Below are 22,063 nucleotides of genomic sequence, written 5' to 3' on the forward strand. Positions count from 1 at the left end.
GTCCCGTAATGCTCAGAGCCATTTTGAACCGGCTCTTGCACTGTTGGGTCAGGCAACGGACTGCTGTTCATCAGGACTATTCACTGCCACCCTTCTCTCCAACCGGTCTTCGAATCCTTGGGTATTACTTCATCCGTCTTAAACGGTTATCCAGATTTGAGAAAATATTGGTGTATGGGTAGGGTATGATTGTCTCTGACTGATTTAGCTAACCGATGGGGTGCTGTTTGTCGTCGGATACTTGGAGGTTTAATACGTGCTAGAACTGGAAGCCAAGGAATGGTGCTTACACCAGTGGTCCCGAGATTACCCCCATGGTTTCATGGAACTGGATGTCAACCTTTTTTGTGTGGATACGCCTGGCCCACATTAGCGCACAATAATCACCAACACTATGTACAAGAGCCAACGCTGAACTGCGTGCTGTAGCCGCTGAGCTGCCCCGGGTTGTTCCTGCTAGCTTTTCTATTATATTATTTCTTGTTTTCATTTTCTGGACTACGTCTTCCAAGAGGCAGAGCTCAGTCGTGTCTAATTGCTTAGACCATTGCATTTAGATTTAGTTCTCTGTTTGCTTTCCTTTTGTTTAGGTGCATTACTCTAATTACAATTTTTGTTGGGTTGATGATTAAATGCCACTCACTGTAGTATTTTGCAAGGGTTTCGACATCAGGGTTTCTGCATAAGCGTTAAGTAATTCTTCTAATTTCTCGAAAGACTTTGCTTGTACTACTGTTTCGTCGTATGCAAAGATCTGTGAATTTAAAACTATGATGTCAGACATATAGAGACTGAAGAGAGATGTTGCAAAAACTGACCCTTGCGGTATTCCATTTTTCAGAACCTTGTGATGGCTCGCTCTCCCATTTAGTTCTACTGTAAATTTCCGTTCTCTTATTCCATGCTACTTTACATTCACCTATTTTTACATACGCTAGTCTATACTGTGCAGACGTCTTCTTGCAATCTACATCCATCTGAGTCCGTTTACTGCATTCAAGTCTAGGTCTCCCTTCACAGTTTTTTGCCACACTCACACACACGCTGCTTTCCTTTCCTTTCTGAACTGACGATTCCTTGATGCCTCAGAACGTGTCCTATCTACCGATTCGTTCTTTTAGTCAGATTGCTCCATAAATTCCTTTTGCCCCTGTTCGATTCAGTATCTGCTCACTAGTTGTTCGATCTCTCCATCTAATCTTAACTATTATAGTGTTGTTGTGATCTCCAGTCCTGAGACTGGTTTGATGCAGCTCTCCATGCTACTCTATCCTGTGCAAGCTTCTTCATCTCCCAATACTTACTGCAACCTACATCCTTGTGAATCTGCTTAGTGTAATCATCTCTTGGTCTCCCTCTACGTTTTTTACCCTCCACGATGCCCTCCAATACTAAATTGGTGATCCCTTGATGCCTCAGAACATGTCCTGCCAACCGATCCCTTCTTCTAGTCAAGTTGTGCCACTAACTCCTCTTCCCACCAATTCTATCCAATACCTCCTCATTAGTTATGTGATCTACCCATCTAATCTTCAGCATTCTCCTGTAGCACCACATTTCGAAAGCTTCTATTCTCTACTTTTCTAAACTATTTATCGTCCATGTTTCACTTCCATACATGGCCACACTCCATACAAATACTTTCAGAAACGACCTCCTGATACTTAAATCTATATTCGATGTTAACAAATTTCTCTTCTTCAGAAACGCTTTCCTTGCCATTGCCAGTCTACATTTTATATCCTCTCTACTTCGGCCATCATCAGTTATTTTGCTCTCCAAATAGCAAAACTCCTTTACTACTTTAAGTGTCTCGTTTCCTAATCTAATTCCCTCAGCATCACCCGATTTAATTCGACTACATTCCATTACCCTCGTTTTACTTTTGTTGTTGTTCATCTTATATCCTCCTTTCAAGACAATGTCCATTCCGTTCAACTGCTCTTCCAAGTCCTTTGCTGTCTGTGACAGAATTACAATGTCATCGGCGAACCTCAAAGTTTTTATTTCTTCTCCATGGATTTTAATACCTATTCCGAATTTTTCTTTTCTTCCCTTTGCTGCTTGGTCAATATACAGATTGAATAACATCGAGGAGAGGCTACAACCATGTCTCACTCCCTTCCCAACCACTGCTTCCCTTTCATGCCCCTCGACTCTTATAACTGCCATCTGGTTTCTGTACAAATTGTAGCACCACATTTCAAAAGCTTTTATTTTCTTCCTTCCCTGAACTGTTTATGGTACACCTTTCCCTCGCGTACAAGCCTACATTCCAGAGAAATACCTTTAGAAAAGAATCGCGTTTTCAGCCAGTCGGCAGACAGCTGCCGGTTTAGGTTGCCGGCCCGTTGTATTTGTTTTCAGTCGTTCCGTGTGGTGACGCCCGACACTTCAGCCCCTACCCGTGGTCCCACCGACCTCCAACCGGTTTCCATATATGAGTAGGCACTAAGATGTTGGCTGTCAAGCCTCATCGCAGAAAGCGGATGTTGCAGACTTGCCAGCTCTGCAAAGCAGCACAGAATGTAATCTGTGTCATATGGACGGCCGAGTACAACGATGGTGCAGGCGCAAGTCTTTTAGAGCACGTCGTTCAGTACACACTGTGGAACATGAGGCTCTGCAGCAGACGAAGAACGTCTGCACAGAGGGGACTGAAGAGAAACGCAACGTGCAGCTGCACGCTATTCCGCGCACGGCGCAACTCTGAAATGAGAAACTGCAGGTGCCGTGTGCTAGCTCGGAGGAAAGGAAATACGGTTGGTCGCAGCGGAGTATCTTTTGGCTACACTCGGCTTGTCGGCCACAGATTCAAACTCAGAGGAAGATGTGGTTCTCCATTAATAAACACGAATGAGAAAACGAAGAAAATTCTTGATTCGTCAGTTCATCCAAAGAAACATAAACTGAAGGAGATGTAACAGACAGATTCGAAATTCATAACTTTTTATCGAATGACTGAACACTGCTACAGCGATTTGGCACAGTTGATATTCTCCGCTATAGCAAGCATTTACTTCTACACTGCTCAGCAAAAGTTTGAAATACTATCGTAAAATGTAGTCTACTTTACCAGAGGTCTCATTGACCTAGGCACTTCATGCATCATCCAGTTAGATCCCATAAACTGGATGGTGTTTACTATTGATATGATGGGAGTAGACAACATCCCATTATAACTAATGATAGCCTTGGGAGAACCAGGCCTAACAAAACTCTACCATCTACTGAGCAAAATGTATGAGACGGGCGAAATACCCTCAGACTTCAAGAAAAATATAGTAATTCCAATCCCAAAGAAAGCAAGTGTTGACAGTTGTGAAAATTACCCAACTATCAGTTTAATAAGCCACGGCTGCAAAATACTAACACGAATTCTTTACAGACGAATGGAAAAACTGGAAAATAGATTACGGAAAGACAAACCTACGTTTCTAGCATTTGTAGACTTAGAGAAAGCTTTTGACAATGTTGAATGGAATACTCTCTTTCAAATTCTGAGGGTGACAGGGGTAAAATACAAGGAGCGAAAGGCTATTTACAATTTGTACAGAAACCAGATGGCAGTTATAAGAGTCGAGGGACATGAAAGGGAAGCAGTGATTGGGAAGGGAGTGAGACAGGGTTGTAGCCTATCCCCGGTGTTATTCAATCTCTATATTGAGCAAGCAGTAAAGAAAACAAAAGAAAAATTCGAAATAGGAATTAAAATCCATGGAGAAGAAATAAAAAATTTGAGGTTCGCCGACGACATTGTAATTCTGTCACAGACAGCAAAGGACCTGGAGGAGCAGTTGAACGGAATGGACAATGCCTTGAAAGGAGGGTATAAGATGAACATCAACAAAAGCAAAACGAGGATCATGGAATGTAGTCGAATTAAGTCGAGTGATGCTGAGGGAATTAGATTAGGAAATGAGACACTTAAAGTAGTAAATGAGTTTTGCTATTTGGGGAGCAAAATAACTGACGATGGTCGAAGTACAGAGGATATAAAATGTAGACTGGCAATGGCAAGGAAAGCGTTTCTGAAGAAGAGAAATTTGTTAACATCGAGTATAGATTTAAGTGTCAGGAAGTCGTTTCTGAAAGTATTTGTGTAGAGTGTAGCCATGTATGGAAGTGAAACGTGGACGATAAATAGTTTAGGCAAGAAGAGAATAGAACCTCTCGAAATGTGGTGCTACAGAAGAACGCTGAAGATTAGATGGGTAGATCACATAAATAATGAGGAGGTATTGAATAGAATTGGAGAGAAGAGAAATTTGTAGCACAACTTGACTAGAAGATGGGATCGACTGGTAGGGCATATTCTGAGGCATCAAGGGATCACCAATTTAGTATTGCAGGGCAGCGTGGAGAGTAAAAATCGTAGAGGTAGACCAAGAGATGAATACACTAAACAGATTCAGAAGGATGTAGGTTGCAGTAGGTACTGGGAGAGGATGAATCTTGCACAGGATAGAGTAGCATGGAGAGCTGCATGAAACTAGTCTCTGGACTGCAGACCACAACAACAACATGCTTTGTGGCCGTTTTCCAGTCATGTAAACATACTGCTGCCGCAGCAACACACGGAGAACAGTCCAGTATCAAAAAACAGCTTCATTCAGTTTGTGTTCACGACTGCAGTAGCATGCCACGTAGCGCCATGCAACACTTCGATAGAGTCCAGATAGCGGCTTTACTTTCAGCAGGTCATACACAGCAAAGTGCAGCCCATCGATTAGATGTCAGTCAAAGCGGTGTATTTAAGGTGTGAAGAAAGTACAGAGAGGCGAGAAATGTGAACGACAGACCTCAAAGTGGTCGTCCTCGTGTGACAACACTAATGCAGGATCGTTTCCTCCAACTGTCGGCTCGCAGCCGCTCAACACCAACTGCCAGAAATATTGGAAATGAATTGACCCGAGCAACAGAGATTCGTATCTCAGTCCAAACAGTGCGTAGAAGATTTCATCAGGGTGGACTTCATTCCAGAAGACCAATGAACATTGGACCACAGCAAAATGGAGTAATTTCATGTTTGCTGACGAGACAAGGATTGGTCTGCGTCCGGACACAAGACATGTTAGGATTTGGAGAAGTCCTAGACGACACAGGAACGCCGATACGTTCAGGAAGTCCACCCGTTTGCAGGTGGAAGTGTAATGTCCTGGGCGGCAATAATGATGAGGCGGCAGACCCCTCTAATTCTCATGTACGGCAATTTGACTGGCCCGCAGTATACCCAAGATGTCCTCCAAACGATTGTAAGGCCCTACAGACGTGAAATCGGAGACAACTTGATCCTAGTCGATGGCAGTGCGAGGTCTCGGTATCTTCAAAGAATCAACATCAACCGAATGCATTGGCCTGCACAGTCCCAGCCATGACTGCAATTGAGCACACATGGGATCTATTGACGGTGCTCATTGCAGAGCGTCCGAATCCACCTGAGAATCTTCAGGACCTCAGTGAAGCTGCCATTGAGGAGTGCGACCTCATACCTTAAGATACAGTTGATGGCTTCATCCAGAGCTTGCCTCACTGAGTGGGAGAACTCATCCGTGAGTGAGGAGGATACTCACTACTAGAGACTGGTAATCGTCATCATGAGATAAAGATTTTCACTGTTTTTGTTTCCAAGATGTACACTTAGGAGAGAGGCTGCTTTGTTTCGTAATGATTTTTGTAGCTAACCAAAATCTTTCTTCTTTTCGGAGGGAATTATGTTTAATTTGTTAATAAGGTACTGTAGAAACCTCAATGGATGTGCTATAAGAAGTCGCTGTAGTAAACTGTACGTTATTTCAAAATGGTTCAAATGGCTCTAAGAACTACGACACTTAACATCTGAGGTCATCAGTCCCCTAGAACTTAGAACTACTTAAACCTAGCTAAGCTAAGGACATCACACACATCCATGCCCGAGGCAGGATTAGAACCTGCGACCGTAGCAGCAGCGCGGTTCCGGACTGAAGCGCCTAGAACCGCTCGGCCGCAGCGGCCGGATATGTTATTTCAAACTTGTGTATTTTACAGAACCAAATATCTTGAGACTTATATAATCGGAAGTGCGTTGATGCTTTGTGCGCGTTAAATCATTTGTATGTCACCACGATTGTGCTTACAGGTACTGGAGATCTGAGCCTTTTCTGTTGCTATTCGGCTATTTCCACTGTTCGTATTGACAATTTTAATTTTACAGAACGACATACGCTGCTAGTCGCACAAAAGAATACTCCAAGTATTATTTATATTTTTTATACGTTTGCTCCCATTTTATTTCGAACAGTAGATGTACAATACACTACATACGTGCCGCCCGCCCGGTTAGCCGAGCGGTCTAACGCACTGCTTTCTGGAGCGGGAAGGAGCGCCTGCCTGGTCCCCGGCACGAATCCGCCCGGCGGACTTGTGCCGAGGTCCGGTGAGCCGGCCAGTCTGTGGATGGTTTTTAGGCGGTTTTCCATCTGCCTCGGCGAATGCGGGCTGGTTCCCCTTATTCCGCCTTAGTTACACTATGTCGGCGATTGCTGCGCAAACAAGTTCTCCGCGTACGCGTACACCACCATTACTCTACCACGCAAACATAGGGGTTACACTCGTCTGGTGTGAGACGTTCCCTGGGGGTGTCCACCGGGGGCACAATAACCCTGGGTTCGGTGTGGGGCGGCGGAGGGGTGAAGTGGACTGCGGTCGTCGTCGTGGGGTTGTGGACCACTGCGGCTGCGGTGGGGACGGAGCCTCTCCGTCGTTTCTGGTTCCCCGGTTAACATACAACATACGTGTCACATGAAATTCATTTCCCACTTCACACCACACTTTCTCTGTCAAATATCTCCTGCATTAGCTTCGGAACTCGCAGTTGTGTAAAGTGGGACGTTTGTCCACTTCCAGCGCAAATCTAATGCTCATATATAAGAATATTGTACAGTTCAAAGACTGAAGTAAGAAAGTATGGCAATGGCATCTCTAATATTACCATGCTTAGTAAAGGACTGTGGTGTTCAATATGAAAGAGAATGTCGTGTACAATTGTGTCATAGTTATTTGGGGTCTTATTGAGATTACTGAACTCTATATGAGCTTTTACTTTTGCAAATAATATAGGGTTAAAGGTGATCACTCACCAAATTGAAGCAGTATAGTTTGGTGTTCCCCAAGGTTCCATACTAGGTCCACTGCTGTTTCTTGTGTATATTAATGACCTGTCATCTGTTACATTACCAGATGCCAAGTTTGTCTTATTTGCAGATGATACAAACATTGCAATAAATAGTAAATCAAATATAAATTTAGAAAGGGCAGCTGATCAAATTTTTACTGACATTAATAAGTGATTCATAGCCAACTCATTGTCATTAAACTTTGAAAAGACCCACTACATGCAGTTCAGAACTTACAAGAGATTTCCTTCTGGTGTGTGTATAAAATATGACAACATGGAAATAGGAGAAGTTGAGAGTGTAAAATTCTTGGGATTACAACTTGATAATAAATTCAGTTGGGAGCAACATACTAACGAACTACTAAAGTGCCTAAACAAGTCTGTGTTTGCAATTCGAATGATGCCAGACATAGGAGATATAAATATAAAAAAACTGGCATATTTTGCTTAGCTTCACTCCATTATGTCATATGGTATCATATTTTGGGGTAACTCCACAAACAGAAAATTTTTTTTTGAGTACAGAAGTGTATAATAAGAGTAATGACTAGTGTAAATCCAAGAACATCATGTCAAAACATATTCAAAGAATTGTGCATATTAACCACAGCTTCTCAGTATATTTATTCCTTAATGAAGTTTGTTGTAATTAATACATCTCTTTTTCCAACTAACTACTTAGTACACAGTATTAATACTAGGAATATGAACAATATACATAAAGATTTAAAATCACTTACTCCTGCCCAGAAAAGAGTCCAGTATTCAGCAACGCATATTTTCAATAAGTTACCAGCAACCATTAAGAGTTTAGTTTCAGACAAGGCACAATTTAAACATAATTTAAAATAATTTTGGTGGCCAACTCCTTCTATTACATCCATAAGTATCTCAGTAAGTGCAGTAGACCATTTTAATGAAAATTTATTATACTTCAATTTTTGACAATACTTGGTTGTAACAGCCAAGTAACTACCTACTGTGTGAATGATGGAGGTATGGAAAGCAGATGTAAGTCTTAAGTCTGTAAATAGTGGAAGTTTAATTTCAAATCTTGTACATAATCTGACTGTTCTTAACTGAGGATCACTGAAATGAATAATTACTTTAATTTTTGACAATACTTAGGTAATAATAGCCAAGAAACTAGCAAATGTCTGAATGATAAGATTTAATGAAAGCAGATTTAAGTATTAAACCTGTAAATATTAGAAGTTTAAATTTAATTAATGCACATAATTTTACTGTTTTTTGACTGAGAATCATTAAAATTAATGAAACTCAAGTTTTTCTAATTACATTTCTGTTATGTGTTTATCTGACATGTTCCACACCCAGGAGGATTCCCTCTTTTATGGATCTATGGAATGAATAACTAATCTAATCTAATCTAATCTAATCTCACAACCTGCTCGTTCATCTTCGGATCAAATCAAACACAGCTGCGCTCAAGGACTCGAGGCAACTCAGATCGCTTGGCAATGCGGACTCCGAGTCGCCGTCAGCTGGTTGGCAACACGTCGCAAGCGATTTAACTGGTGAGTCACCTTGCATTCGCGCCGTTGGCGGGTACCTGTTTAACTACACGGGAAAACATTCGCAGTCGACAGCTTACCTACTCCCATCGGCTATGGGTTTCATTTGAGTCGCTCCGTTTGCGGAGAGCCTAAAATTACCATATTGACGCACCTACATCGTCAGTTACGGTTGCCTTGGGCATGGTATCATCGAGATTGAACCGTAGACCAATGGAAATGTGGCGCCTGATGAATCATGTTTATCGTTACACCGCTTCGATGGTCGTATTAGGATACGTCATCCAGGCGAACGACTGCTCCATACATCCTCCATTCCACGGACGCAGGCTGGCGAGTGCAGTGTTATGTTACGGTGGATATACAACTGTGTTACCATGGGACCTGTGGTAGTGATCTAAGTCACTATCTCTGCTGTGGACTGCGTGAACATTCTGCGGACCACTTGTATCCTTCATGTCGGCGATGGCATCTTCCAGCGGGCTAATTGTCCGTGTCATAGGCCAGAATCGTGCGACAATGGTTTGAGGAACATGACAGACAATTTATGCTGTTGTCTTGGCAAGCAAATTCGCCTGATCTAAACCCGGGGAAGAGGTCTGGGACAACATCTGGTGCCAGCTTCGTACCCACGAGCCACCGGTCCATAATTTGGAGTGATTGCCTGACCTGTGCGTACACAACAACTGGTGCCTAGTAGCTCCAACAACCAAAAACGACTTGCGGAATTGATGCCACGCAAAATCGCTGCTCTAATGCGTTTGAGAAGTGGACTAACACGCACTTTGACTCATCCACGTACTAAATAGGCACTTTACATCCTAAATATATGCAGAACACAGCAAAAAAGAAAGAAACCAACCTCATAATAAGGTCGCAGCAGGTAGGGGACACCAAATCGCTCGAAGTTTATCACACAACGCTATGGGGGGGGGGGGGGGGGGAATGCTCTGTTGTGGAGCTACGATCATAAAACTGCTGCCAATTAGCGACGATTGCGAGGAAGTCAGACTTTGTGAAGAGCTGGTAGCAAGATCGTGGAGGCCGCTCCGCGACAAAAAATGGTTCAAATGGCTCTGAGCACGATGGGACTTAACATCTATGGTCATCAGTCCCCTAGAACTTAGAACTACTTAAACTTAACTAACCTAAGGACAGCACACAACACCCAGCCATCACGAGGCAGAGAAAATCCCTGACCCCGCCGGGAATCGAACCCGGGAACCCGGGCGTGGGAAGCGAGAACGCTACCGCACGACCACGAGATGCGGGCACCGCTCCGCGACAAACACTCGCAATACACCAGGAGGACGTTTAATCGCGGATACCATCATTCTGACAATGTTGGAAGAAAAAATTTAAGTATTTACCCTAAGAATCAAGAGTATTAAAAAGTTAATTTGTGTTTAATTTTTCATCATTGTCTTAGTTTGTACTTCGTTATCTACTTCGTAGACTCAAGGTTCAGTCGTGTACCCTACATCTACGTCTACGTGATTAGTCTGCTATCCACAGTGAAGTACCTGGCAGAGGGTTCAATGAACCACCTTCAAGCTGTCTCTCTACCGTTCCACTCTCGAACGGCACGCGGGAAAAACGAGCGCTTAAATTTTTCTGTGCGAGCCCTGATTTCTCTTATTTTATCTTGATGATCATTTCTCCATGTGTAGGTGGGTGCCAACAGAATGTCTTCGCAATCGGAGGAGACAACTGGTGATTGAAATTTCACGAGGAGATCCCGTCGCAACGAAAAACGCCCTTGTTTTAATTTTTGCCACTCCAATTCACGTATCGTGTCTGTGGCACTATCTCGCCTATTTCGAGGTGATACAAACCGAGCTGCCCTTCTTTGAACTTTTTCGATGTCATCCGCCAGTCCCACCTGATGCGGATCCCACACCGCACCGCAATACTCCAGAATAGGGCGGACAAGCGTGGTGTAAGCAGTCTCTTTAGCAGACTTGTTGCATCTTCTAAGTGTTCTGCCAATGAATAGTAGTCTTAGGTTTGCTCTACCCTCAACATTATCTATGTGATCGTTCCAATTTAAGTTATCATCAACTGGAATTAAAACACGTGACCTCCAGATATCATATTCATAAACTTCGTACCTTACAGTGCCATATGTCGACCGCCTTACGGTGGTGCTCTTTTCCAAGTGAATGTTAACTACTTAATGGAGTTATGGCTTAATGCTGTTGATTTAAAAAAAATGGTTCAAATGGCTCCGAGCACTATGGGACTTAACATCTGAGGTCATCAGTCCCCTAGAACTTAGAACTACTTAAACCTAACTAACCTAAGGACATCACACACATCCATGCCCGGGGCAGGATTCGAACCTGCGACCGTAGCGGTCGCGCGGTTCCACACTGAAGCGCCTAGAACCGCTCGGCCACATCGGCCGGCCTGTTGATTAAATAGTCGAGCTCTACCCATTATAAATCAAAGAAAAATGCGTCAAACAAAATCAGCCGTGGATAGGAATTTAAAGTTTGATTCTCTTTGACGATTTAGACTGAACAATTAAACTGAGTTAATTTGAACAGTTATGTATTAGTTGGAGGAAGCTGGATTAAATGCACATTTCTAACGCCGTTATGTGACTGTAAGCGAAATATGGATTCACCGTCGCACCCTGGTGACAAAACTACAGTCACAGTGGCAAGCGAAAAGAACATTTAGATTCCAAGCTCGCTATGGAGCAACATTCCATTTATCTGGTAACGTTAATCGCCACAACGCGAAAACTCGGGGCACTGAACGTCCTCATTAAATTGTGGCGCATGAACGCGATTCACCGAAGTAAATGTTTTCTGTGCAGTGTCACAGAAGATGCTGTATAGGCCGTTTTTCTCCTACAACGGGTACCTCCTATCTTAATATGTTCCAGATGCGGTTGTTTTCACAACGGACTGCTGATTACGAGACTTTAATCTTCCTTCAAGACAGGCCACACTCTCATTGGAGCATCGATTAAAAAATATATATATATTTATTGGCATTCAGGACGTTTCCATACAGCCATATCAACTGTGGAATGTCAGTTATGACGATAGGAACGTAAGGACGACACAACACCCAGTCCGCGAGCGGTGAAAATCTCCGACGCGATCGGGAGTCAAACCCGGAACCCTTCGGCGGGCAATCCAGTGCGCTGACCGCGCAGCTACCGAGGCGGACTAGCATCGATGTTCGTCGCTACCTAAACGACGAACTTCGGCATCACTGGATTGGGCGTAGCGGTGACGATGATGTGACTCTAATCCCTTCTCCGCCCAGGTCGTCTGCCCTTACGTCTTGTGACTTTTCCCTTCAGTGGTACATTAAGGACTGTGCTCATGTATCCCCACTGCTGTGAGCACTGGAACACGTCAGAGAAACTGCTAACAAGACGGAAAACCCGGTAAAGTGAATAACCGAATTGTGATAACAGGATTGTTGAGAGGACATTGTGCATTTCTCAGTGGAGTGCGTAATATGTGACAAAGAGCAAAACACGGAAAGAAATTCTTGGTCACTCTCCCAATGGCTAGTTCTAAGTTCTTTGAACAATCGATGGTGGCTCTACCGCTAGCTCAAAATAGTAACCATTTGGCTAGAGTGAGTGTTCACGTGAAGGAGAGAATGGGAATAATTTCAGGAGAATGGAGGCCCACACAGTGCGTACGATTTCCTGACCTAGCGCACAACGAACTCCCCAGATTTAGAAAATAATGCATAAAACGATAAGATCAAGAACAAACGCGAACTTACCATATCAAGATCTCATAGGCATTAACCGCATGAAATTCGCATCCCCAGTAAGCCAAACAAGCGAATCACTAAGGACTTGGGCTAAGAAGAAGATCTAAGTACAGGAAGACGTACGAATCGTTGTCTTGCGACGACCTAACTTGCAGGACGTGAGGCTTCAGTCTCACGATATACTGTAGGTAGCATGAAGAGAATGAGGACAGGAGTGGGCACACGTGTAGCATCTACATCTGCATCTGCATACATACTCCACAAGCTATCATACGGCGCATGACGGAAGGTTCCTTGTACCACTACCAGTTGTTCCCTTTCCTCTGCCGCTGTGGCCGAGTCCGCAACCCCGCTGCTGCTACGGTCGCAGGTTCGAAGCCTGCCTCGGGCATGGATGTGTGTGATGTCCATAGGTTAGTTAGGTTTAAGTAGTTCTAAGTCTAGCGGACTGATGACCTCAGATGTTAAGTCCCATAGTGCTTTGGGTCATTTGAACCCTTTCCTGTCTCACTCGCAAACGGAGAGAGGAAAATACGACTGCCTCTGCTCCTCCGTACGAGCTCGAATTTCTGTTATCTTGTCTAAGCGGTCCTTAAGCATAATGGCGGCAGTTTCTAGTTTCCTTGACAGTATTTCGCGAAAAGAACGTCTTCTTCCTTCCAGGGCTCCCCACCTAAGCTCACGGAACATTCCTGTAATACCCACTTGTTGATCAAATCTACCGGTAACAAATCTAGCAGCCCGGCTTCGATGTCTTCCTTTAATCCGACCCGCTGGGGATCCCAAACACTCGAGCAGTACTAGAGTGTGAGTCGCACAAGTGTTCTATGCGCAGACTCCTTTATAGATGGGTTACTCTTTCCTGAAACTCTCTCAAGAAAGGGAATTCGACAATTTGCCTTCCCTACAACCGACCTTATGAGCTCCTAACTTTTCTAATCGCTTTGCCATTATTCCAACATTACAGGGCTGTTTTCCCACTTAGCTGCTTTAATTTACATTATCTCATATTTGGAGCATGCTGCCACTCAGCACACCAAATAGAAATTGTGTTCAAATCATCCTGTACCCTCCTATAGTTACCCAAAGATGACACTTTGCTATACGCTACGGCATCACCAGCAAACAGCCGCAGGTAGTTGTTCATCCTGTCCGGGAGACCTTTTATGTACGAGGTCTATTCAAAAAAATCCGGATCATTTGTAATTTCGCACCGATGATGTGTCGCAGCGAAATGCGGTTGACATCCCTGCATACGCCTGTGTTTAATGTGTAACTGCCGGAAGTTACATTGTTGTATGTCTGTTAGCTATCGTTCAGTGCTGTATTGAGCAGAACGTTGTGTCGCAACAGTTTGCGAATTTCGAGATGGCAGAGTCAGAGGAGCAACGGGTCTGCATTAAATTTTGTGTGAATCTCAAGAAAACCTTTACAGAGACACACCAAATGATGCAGAAAACCTACGGTGACGAGTGCTTAAACTGTTCAATCTTCACAATACGTCAGGAAAGGTTCACCAAGACGAAAAAAAATTCGTCAGGTCAGGTCAGGTCAAAAGTCAAGGCCTTCCTGATAGTCTTCTTTGACTTTAAAGGATTAGTTCATCATGAATTCGTGCCACAGGGACGAACTTAATCGATGGTACTGTCGGGACGTGTTGCGACGTCTGCGAGAAAATGTGAGAAGGAAACGGCCTGCAATGTGGCGAGACAATTCGCGGCTCTTGCATCACGATAACGCACCACGCGCATTCGTCCCTACTGGTGCGTGACTGTTGAACTGAATACAAAATCACCGTGTTTCCTCATCCTCCGTACCCTCCAGATCTGGAGTGGTTTCCAAAGCTGGAAACCCACTGAAGTAGACGAAGATTTCCATCCATAGAGGAGACAAAAGATAATTCGCGGACGGTGCTTCGCGCGATCCAGCAAGAGGCATACCAAAACTGCTTCCGGAAGTGGAAACGGCTTTGGGAGCGTTGTGGCAATTGTGGAGAGCATTTCGAAGGAGACCATACGCAATAAGTAAAAGGTAAGCGTAGAAAAAGTTTCGGAATTTTTCGAGTAGACCTCGGATACAGAGAATTAGAGCGGTACTATCGCACTTCCCTGGGCCACTCCTGATAATACCCCTATGTCTGATGAACACTCGACGTCCAAGACAATGTACTAGATTCTATTGAAATGGAAAAGAAGCCCCATGCTTCTTTACAGAGCGTAGGGGAACGATGCGGGAGACCCGCACCGCTTTACTAGGCAACGTCCTAGTGGAGGTGGTTTGCCATTGCCTTCCTCCCGACCGTAATGGGGATGAATGATGATGATGAAGACGACACAACAACACCCAGTCATCTCGAGGCAGGAAAAAATCCCTGACCCCGCCGGGGATGGAACCCAGGACCCCGTGCTGGGGAAGCGAGAACGCTACCGCGGGACCACGAGCAGCGGACGCTAGGTTCTGTTCCAGATACTTAAAAATCCTCGAGCCACTCATATAGCGCAGCCTCTATTCCGTATACTGGGGGCTTTGTTAACAGTCTGCAGCGCTGCATTATGGCAAAACGCTTTCCGGAAATATATGAATATGGAACCTGCCTGTTGTTCTTCATCCATAATTTGCACGGTATCGTCCAAAAGGACAAAAGCTTTTCAGTTGAAGGAAGTTTATTACATTCGAACTTCTAATATGCCTAAGAATTCTGCATAAAATCGACATTAACCGAATTGGGTGGAAAAAATTAGTGCAATAGTATAGAACTAGAGGGTCTTTGTTTCACCGTTCTGTCTTTAATGATGTACTGCATGCTTTGTGAGATACATGTGACGCTGAATGGGTGTACAGCCTAGATGGCTTTTCCTGTGCTTTACCGTGCCATCTATGCAGTATTTGTTTTCTCTGTCAGTCACACAAATGTACTTCCTTCGAACGGAAGCAAGGAAGAAAGGCTGCAGCATAGACGATTCGCCTAGTCAAACTTACCCTTTGAGTTCCGGCTTATCGTTGCAGTTATTCACTCTGTTGTGAGGTCCTTCTCGTGTGTGCACAGTCGCTAGGAGAGGAGGCCTTAGCGGTTTTCTTGTCGCGGACCTCTGCGATAAGAACCGAGCGCTGATATTCGAGCGGACGAGCTGGCAGACGACGGGCTATAAGTTCCTGCTGCGTTCTCGCTACACTGTTACAGCAGCGCTTCAGCGCTAAGCTGGCGCCTCATGAAAACACTCCACTATGTGCTGTACCTGAGATCATACGGGGACGCAGCATACTCCTCGTTTCATAGGATGTTCTCCTTGCGACTGGAAAGCATCTCCAGTGCATCATCCAGGTATGTAGTCAAAGCGCTTGTTTTGTCCTGAGGCGTTTGCGTCAATGAATCATCTGACGGCGGTCGAGAGCGACAATTCGAGATATTCCAGCAATTTCACACTTTCCAGTTTGGTCTCTGTGTAAATGTTCAACTAGAAGTGAAGAAAACGTGATGAACCGTAATGAAACTCTCGTGACAAATAAGAAAGTCTGCTAGACTGCATCCCCCGCTCTTCGTAGCCGTCGCCTCCTCTATTGGGCTATCTGATCCCAAATGCCTAACGCTTTCACTGTCACTGCTGTTTCCTCCTATTACTTCCGAACACCACGGCCAGAGGTTCTCCCACAGGGTGTGTGGGAATAGCGTGACTGGGGGAATAGATTATGTGGGGATGATATGATAAAACTGATCTGAAATACCGAGTCTGTAATTTATTGAAATAATCAGCAACCAGACGACAAAAAAAATTATTTCCTTGCCCGGTTTCAGGCATTTAGTGCTCTTCTACAGAAGGATACACAGGAAAATATACCACAAATAAGTAGAAGTTGGATAAGAATATTAAAATTTAGGAACGAAAAGTTTAAAAATTCTAAACATTTAAAGATAAAAAATTGTATATACTTATACACATCACATCATTTGCGAGTGTCATAAATAAGATGCATGCAATATACTGCTGTGGTCCTAAAAAAATACAAGAACCACATGTAATACAATAATGAATCCCTTAATGCAAATAGAGCTCGTAAATGCTTACATGTAGTTCATAGTGCCTGTACAGAAATGGTATAAGGAAGCCAAAGTACAAGTGCAGACATCGTGGACTCCGAGTGGGAGTAAAAGTACGACAAAATAATCAAACAAAACCTTACACAACCATAGTCGTCATAAAGCATAAACGAGAATGTAAGGGCGCATAAGCAACATAATAAGTAATACATTAAAACCTAATGATAAATAATGATGTCTGCATTTGTTGTTTGGCTTCCATTTTTGTTCAGACACTATACACCACACGTAATCATTTACAAGCTCTTTTTGTATTAATGGATTCATTACTGTATTTCATGCAGTACTTGTATTTTTTAAGGACCGCAGCAATACACAGCACGTTTCTTATTTTTGACACTCGCAAATAATGCTATAGTTACAAGTGTGTACCATTTTTGTTCTAAATTTAAAAAATTAAGTATTTCGTTCCTATTAAGTATTTCGCTCCTAAGTTTTAATATTGTTGGCTAACTTCTACTTATTTGTGGTATATATTTCTGTACAGCCTTCTGAAGAAGGGCTCTAATTACCTGAAATCGGTTAAGGAAATAAAATTTCTTTTGTCCAACTGGTTGTTGATTATTTCAATGAATACAACTACAGTTGCGGAAGATGGATAAAATACTGAACCGGTAGTGTAACGAACATTTAGTGACAAATGAAAACTTGTGCCAGACTCCATTCACTTCATTAAAATTAATTTAATTCAACCTTAAATCGTATCTGTCGATCTTTGTCCTCTCTCTTCATTGCGTTTTCTGTTTGCGTAATTCATTTGAACAGTATAACATATGTCATAAATTCTGTAGGTCTACTGATCTAGGTATCTAGAGAAGTGGCACGTTGGTGATACACAGGATTCGCAGTGGGGTGGTCTACTACGGTTCAAATCTCCGTCCGGCCATTAGGATTAAAGTTTACCGTAATTTCCCCAAATTATTTTAGAGCGATGACGGGACTGCTCTTTTCTTATCGTTCATCAGTCCGAGCGTAAGCTCCGTCTCAAGTTACCTGGTCGTCGAAGAGACGTTAGATTTTAATCTTCCTTTCCGAACGTCGTGGTGGAGTGTTTACGATATTACATTCACATTCAGGATCTCGTGGAGTTTAAATCCACGTAGAAGTAAAGATTTTTTTCTTTTCTTGTAGCCTTCCTAATTGCCTAACTTCCTATTAAGCTCCTATGACCTGCTCGCTGACGAGACGTTAAACCGTAATTTCCTATTTCCTTTCGAAATCCAGTACAGAACTTCAGATGCTGCGAGATATGCAGTCTGGACCTAAGTCATAATTACGAAATTAAGTGTTTTAAGAAAATAATTATTGTACCGTTTCATACAAACATTTTCCGCTCTCGGCTCCAAGGTTTTTATGTACAATACTTCTGTATTCCGCAAAACACTTTCAAACATTTTCTGGAGGTCGTGAAATGTTTGGTAAAGAAACATTGGATTTACTGTCCTGTTGCACAGAACAATATAGAGGAGAAAGTGCGAATATGGGCTACTTATTTTGTTTTTGACTCACAGACACTTTCTTTCGGAAAAATTCTAGCTTTTTGATTTTCATTAACAACTTTAACAAGTTTACTAAAAGATACGAGATAATTAATATCAGTTATTTATATTTGAAAAAGAAGTTTCGCAAAAGACTCGCAAAATAACATTAAAAGAATGCTGTGCAAATGTGGACCCTCCCCAAAAGTCACAAAAATCTTTTTAAATGTGTTAATAAAACTGAATAAGGCGATAAAAACGGTATACTAAATTACAGAGAGCATCTTGCATATAAATATTTTTTAGTGAACGTCAAATCAAAAATTATTTACAGAAACTTCAAACGTAAACTGCTCTTTCAGCCCCGGTGCTTTGTTTAGTGTTCTCACATACTTAACCTGCATTTCTCCGCATCTTGAGAGAATTTTTCATCACTAAACATGCAAGTTGCATGCCTCGTGTCTGGTGTGTCCACATCGTTGGTGTCCAGAGAAAGTGCAAATATGGGCTACTTATTTTGTTTTTGACTCAGAGACACTTTCTTTCGGAAAAATTCTAGCTACACGAGGAGGGTCATGGGAGACTGATGAAGAATCTTATCGTTCCGTGCGTTGAATTTTTCTTTTTCTGAAGGCCTTTGATTTTCCCAGTCCTGCCCTTAGCGGGCCTCCAACTACGGAAAGACTCATCTGTCAGTTGAGGCCTCTATTTGAATGCGCTTTTGTCAAGCGGCTTGTTCAACTTACGGCGTTACCGTGATGATGCTTTGGCTCCTCAAGTGTTTCTCTTCTTAAGATTAGGGACAGCAGAAACGTCGAACGGAGAAACTGCACCTCAAGTCCCCAGGGAATACTGCGCTGTTTAAATAGTGGCCCATATTTACACCAGCCCCACCTAAGCAAGATGACTACCATCACATGTAACATAACGAAGTCCGTGACTGAAACCGTGTTTCTAAAAGTACCTTAGGATTCTGCTTTCCTGGTGCCGCAATGTAATTACTTTAAATGAACACTAAGGAAATTGTAAGAAGACGATTTCACATACGCGCCAAAGGTTAGCAGTCGAGAGCAAACACCATTTCGCATTATAACCGAAACTGCATCCACACTACTTGAAAGAAAGATGCCAACTGCTCGTTGCTGTATTCAGTCCACAAGCGGCACAGTCTAGAGTCCTAGACGTCGGTCACCGCCGTCTCCCAGCAGCCCTGGGGACGGCTGTCCCACATGTACAGCTGTGTCCGTTTGTGCACCCCTCTCTCTAATTGTTGATATGTATATACAGGGTGGTCCATTGATACTGACCGGGCCAAATATCTCACGAAATAAGCGTCAAACGAAAAAATTACAAAGAACGAAACTTGTCTAGCTTGAAGGGGGAAACCAGATGGCGCTATGGTTGGCCCGCTAGATGGCGCTGCCATAGGTCAAACGGATATCAACTGCGTGTTTTTTTTTTTAATAGGGATCCACATTTTTATTACATATTCGTGTAGTACATAACGAAATATGAATGTTTTAGTTGGACCACTTTTTTCGTTTTGTGATAGATGGCGTTGTAATAGTCACCTATATGTCGCTCACAATTTTAGACGAACAGTTGGTAACAGTTAACTTTTTTAAATTAAAATACAGAACGTAGGTACGTTTGAACATTTTATTTCGGTTGTTCCAATGTGATACATGTATCTTTGTATACTTATCATTTCTGAGAACGCATTCTGTTACAGCGTAATTACCTGTAAATACAATTAATGCAATAAATGCTCAAAATGATGTCCGTCAACCTCAATGCATTTGGCAATGCGTGTAACGACATTTCTCTCAACAGCGAGTAGTTCGCCTTCCGTAATGTTCGCACATGCATTGACAATGCGCTGACGCAGGCTGTCAGGCGTTGTCGGTGGATCACGATAGCTAATATCCTTCAAATTTCCCCACAGAAAGATATCCAGGGACGCCAGATCCGATGAACGTGCGGGCCATTATATGGTGCTTCGACGACCAATCCACCTGTCATGAAAGATGCAATTCAGTACAGCTTCAACCGCACGCGAGCCATGTGCTGAACATCCATCATGTTGGAAGTACATCGCATTCTGTCATGCAGTGAAAAATCTTGTAGTAACATCGGTAGAACAATACGTAGGAAAAGCCGGCCGAAGTGGCCGTGCGGTTAAAGGCGCTGCAGTCTGGAACCGCAAGACCGCTACGGTCGCAGGTTCGAATCCTGCCTCGGGCATGGCTGTTTGTGATGTCCTTAGGTTAGTTAGGTTTAACTAGTTCTAAGTTCTAGGGGACTAATGACCTCAGTAGTTGAGTCCCATAGTGCTCAGAGCCAAGCCAATACGTAGGAAATCAGCATACATGGCACCATTTAGATTGCCATCGATAAAATGGGGGCCAATTATCCTTCCTCCCATAATGCCGCACCTTACATTAACCCGCTAAGGTCGCTGATGTTCCACTTGTCGCAGCCATCGTGGATTTTCCGTCGCTGCTGTTGGTGAATGACGCTTCGTTGCTAAATAGAACGCCTGCAAAAAATCTGTCATCGTCCCGTAATCTCTCTTGTACCCAGTGGCAGAACTGTACGCCATTCAAAGTCGTCGCCATGCAATTCCTGGTGCATAGAAATATGGTACGGGTGCAATCGATATTGATGTAGCATTCTCAACACCGACGTTTTTGAGATTCCCGATTCTCGCGCATTTTGTCTGTTACTGATGTGCGCATTAGCCGCGACAGCAGCTAAAACACCTACTTGGGCATCATCGTTTGTTGCAGGTCGTGGTTGACGTTTCACATGTGGCTGAACCCTTCCTGTTTCCTTAAATAACGTAACTATCCGGCGAACGGTCCGGACACTGGATGATGTCGTCCAGGATACCGAGCATCATACATAGCACATGCCCGTTGGGCATTTTGAGCACAATAGCCATACATCAACAAGATATCGACCTTTTCCGCAATTGGTAAACGGTCTATTTTGACACGGGTAATGTATCACGAAGCAAATACCGTCCGCACTGGCGGAATGTTACGTGATACCACGTACTTATATAGACGTTTGTGACTATTACAGCGACATCTATCACAAAGCGAAAAAAAGTGGTCCAACTAAAACATTCATATTTCTTCACGTGCTACACGAATCTGTAATAAAAAATGGGGGTTCCTATTTAAAAAAAACGCAGTTGATATCCGTTTGACCTATGGCAGCGCCATCTAGCGGGCCAACCATAGCTCCATCTGGTTTCCCTCTTCAAGCTAGACGAGTTTCGTTCTGTGTAGTTTTTACGTTTGATGCTTATTTCGTGAGATATTTTTCCCGGTCACTATCAATGGACCACCCTATGAAAATTGGTTGACTCTGACAACCTTTACATGGTAGTTCGTATGTAACTAACAATCATTAGCAGCAGTTTCATGTAAGGAAAAACTGAAGTCTGTTTGTTGTACTAAATTTTTGCAGCGTTAACAACGGATATCAGTAAGCCCTGCCGTTGTTATTTATTGTTATTATATTACTATCGAAGCCGGCAATGCTTCGCAATTGCTAAATACGTATGGGAATTAGATATACGTCCTAATCTCCTTCTCGCTTTATAACATTTTTAAATGTTCGGATAATAAGTTGCCGTCTCTTTATCTAAGAATAGATGATGAATGCAGCTGGCCGCTATCTCTCTGTAATGTCTTGTCTGTATAGACGTGTATCTGTTGCCTTTAAGATCACTTCACCTTCACACATAAATCTATACAGTAAAGTAAGGCCCTCCCAGTTCTTGGCTGATCCGTGATAAGACAGGCGGAAAATTAGACTAATGGAGGATTATTAGTATTATCTCTATTTTCATTCGCTCTCTCTCTTTCTCTCCTTTATCTATGTACAGTTTTTAATATAATATTTCATTACGTGAAATCAGCCAAATAGGATCTTTGGTGGAGTCCTTCGTCTTGGTAATCAGCGGCTGGCTTGCTGTAAGAGATCTTTACATTTGTTATTACTGTTAAACACTGCAGTCAGTCGGGATAATCAATCGTTT

The 22,063-nt window shown here is 43.1% G+C and overlaps 1 protein-coding gene across 2 annotated transcripts in view; it reads left to right on the top strand.

Annotated features, from left to right (window-relative positions):
* Window positions 1-22,063, top strand: part of LOC124798633 (G1/S-specific cyclin-E) — a 176,005-nt gene that overhangs the window by 23,085 nt on the left and 130,857 nt on the right. Inside the window, exon 1 of one of the 2 annotated variants that reach the window (XM_047262115.1) lies at window positions 15,611-15,760. The exons of the other annotated variant lie outside the window; for it this stretch is intronic. The gene's annotated coding sequence lies outside the window, so the exon portion shown is untranslated. Of the gene's footprint in view, window positions 1-15,610; window positions 15,761-22,063 lie in introns of those variants that run through there. 2 annotated transcript variants of the gene reach the window in all.

The sequence above is a fragment of the Schistocerca piceifrons genome, chromosome 5 (assembly GCF_021461385.2).
Source record: "Schistocerca piceifrons isolate TAMUIC-IGC-003096 chromosome 5, iqSchPice1.1, whole genome shotgun sequence".
Lineage (NCBI taxonomy): Eukaryota > Metazoa > Arthropoda > Insecta > Orthoptera > Acrididae > Schistocerca > Schistocerca piceifrons.